The 2707-nt window shown below is 42.5% G+C and overlaps 1 long non-coding RNA gene across 1 annotated transcript; it reads left to right on the forward strand.

Moving 5' to 3' along the window:
* The first annotated feature begins 1767 nt into the window (after nucleotides 1-1767).
* LOC120565414 lies at nucleotides 1768-2327 on the forward strand. Its single transcript, XR_005640237.1, has 3 exons — nucleotides 1768-1803; nucleotides 1967-2012; nucleotides 2298-2327. It is a non-coding gene; the product is annotated as an uncharacterized LOC120565414 (long non-coding RNA).
* The last annotated feature ends 380 nt before the right edge of the window (nucleotides 2328-2707 follow it).

A 2707-nucleotide genomic window follows, 5' to 3' on the forward strand; every position in this document is an offset into this window, starting at 1 on the left:
ATACCATGGGAGTTGATGTCCTGTGGCAGATGGGCTGTGGTCTTCTCGTGTTTTAATGGAAACGGTAGTCCAGAGAATAAAACCAGCGTAAACAACGCAACGCTGTCCGGGATGAATGGTTGTTATCCGCCTTGTTAGGGCCTGGGGGAGGTGACTGCTAACAACAGCTAGTTAGCTAGCGCTAGCTAGATAGCCAGCTGGGGGTCAGAGGTAGCTTTGAGAATGCGCCCTGCATGGCGTTATTTTTAATCAAAAGTTATAAGCGTTTGTAAGATGCGCTCACGAACGCACATTATGTTATTTCACACGCGCAGAAATTAACCTTCAAGCTGGCATTGATAAAAGTACGCGCACAAATTCAACAAACCGAGAGGTGTAGAGGTAGCTGGCGAGCGGCTTCGGCATACTCTTACTCGCTTGTACGACAGTGGAATCCTGCTCGCGAGCGGGCTTCCCCGCTGGAGTGCTGTTTTGCTCGCGCCGAGTGATTTGCTCGCGGTTTTCGCTTGCGATCTGTTTCTGCCCTCGAGTGTACATGACTTTTGACAATTTGGGGCGGAAACCAAGGAGGGCACTGACCCTCTTATGATTGGTCACTTTCACACGGGACATCCTTGATTGACAGCTCTCATTACAGGAAGCACGGAGTCAAAGTATCTGACGGAGTTCAGTCATTCAGTTAACACTGCACAGTATGGCGGGCGACACCTGAAGATGTGGGCGTAAGGTGTAAGTGATATATTGATGATATGATGGGGGCTGTGTTTGACAGTGTTATAGCAATTTAATCTGAAATTTGTTTGGAACATGTAAGTAGCTGACATAAGCTAATCAACCTTAACTACTAGTTTTCAGCTAGCGAGCTAGCAAACTCATCAGGGGCTAACGTTAAGTTTTTATCTATTTTATTTCTTTATTTCTTTATTTTTTATTTTTTCACCTTGTTAAGATCAGATATGTGAATATTGATTCAATTTCGTATACTGTGTTAAAATTGTAATTTGACAAAATGTTAATACATTTTGTGAAAAAAAAAGAAAAAAGTTAGGTGTCTCTCAGCAAACTAGCGTTTTAGTCAGTGCTGCATGTTTAAAACAAAAAGTGTAAAGTATGGCCAGTGGTTCCCAAACTTTTCATGGCAAGTGTTTTCGTTGAACTAGTGACCATGTATGTTACTATAACATACCGCTTTCAAGAACGCCTCTTGACTTGGACTTCTTACAGTTTGCTTGTCGGCAGGAGCCTGTACCTCTGGGAAGCACTGTCAAGGCATGTAAATGTCCCCAGATATTGTACAGGCCTTAAGAGATTTCCCCATCTGGTCATGGACCACATTGAAAATGCTGAAGTTACCAGCAGTACTGCTGAAACTGTAGCTGGAGAGATGGGGCCCCAGGTACAATTTAGAGAAGGAGAGACTTGTTGAGCTTTTGGAGATAAATCTGTCTGTGGACTGCATCGCAAAGTTACTGTGCGGTTTCAGCCGTACAGTCAACAGCCGGATGAGGGAGTTTGGTCTCCTGCCAGACAGAACTACAGCAATGCTACTGACCATGAGCTTGATAATGCAGTCCAACGCATTAAAAATGAAATGCCCACAGCAGGCTATAGGATGGTCAAAGGGAGGCTAAAGTCCATGGGAATCCACGTCCAGTGGAGGAGAGTTACTGCATCAATGCATCGAAAGGGGAACTCGCTTGGGATTCTTTCTAGACTGACTGGACTGGGCTGCATTGTGCGAAGAACTTACTCTCCGGGTGCCCCTTCACTGTGGCATGTCGACACTAACCACAAACTTATCAGGTCAGTACTGTACAGTACAGATTATTCATTATTTATTTATTTTGTTAAATATAATGATGCAGACACTGATAGATCTCAAAGCATAAGTATGTTGCCATGACATTTCTACAATAAAAATCCAGGTTGAAACTGGTAATGTAGGTCTTTATTTTGTTCCCATCAGGTACAACATTGTACTTTTTGGTGCAGTGGACGGCTACTCCAGGAAGGTAAGATTTCATTTCATTGGGTCTTTTCATGTGTTGGCCTTCTGTGTAAGCAAATTGCTATGTACACCAAATAATTACATGTTGCATTCAGATGGCTGAAATACTACCCTGTTGACGTGGGAGAAAAAGTTATTATATAGGGTGCCGCATGGTAGTAAGAGTCATTAAGGTGTGTTAAAATATCAGATTCCCTGAGGCATGAAGGGACCAGAGTGTAATCCAATTGTACATGTAAGATATTGACAAATAGTAAATGTACATTTATGAAAATGTCTCATAACACAGGTGATGTGCTTGAATGCTGCAACAAACAATCGTGGATCAACCGTATTCACTGCCTTCCAAAAAGCTACTGAGAGGCATGGAATACCCTCAAGGTAAGTTTTACAGGCTTCAAGGTACAGACACAAACATGATGGATGTTATATTTTAAGAAAGAATTTACTGTAAACCCAGGGTTCTCAAGGATTATAATTTTAAATGTTTCCCTCACTACACTCTACTTCCTTATACTCTCCCAGTCATAGCCTTACCCTCCACGCTGAACACGTTTATTCTGACACAATGTAGCAATTTATTTCTGTGTATTGTACATCACTGACAGATTTTAACACACTGGTCATCTGTGTGTGCACTTCAGGGTGAGAGGTGATCAGGGAGTGGAGAATGTCGAAATAGCCCGATATATGTTCACT

This window comes from Perca fluviatilis, chromosome 9 (assembly GCF_010015445.1).
Source record: "Perca fluviatilis chromosome 9, GENO_Pfluv_1.0, whole genome shotgun sequence".
NCBI classification, from domain to species: Eukaryota; Metazoa; Chordata; class Actinopteri; order Perciformes; family Percidae; genus Perca; species Perca fluviatilis.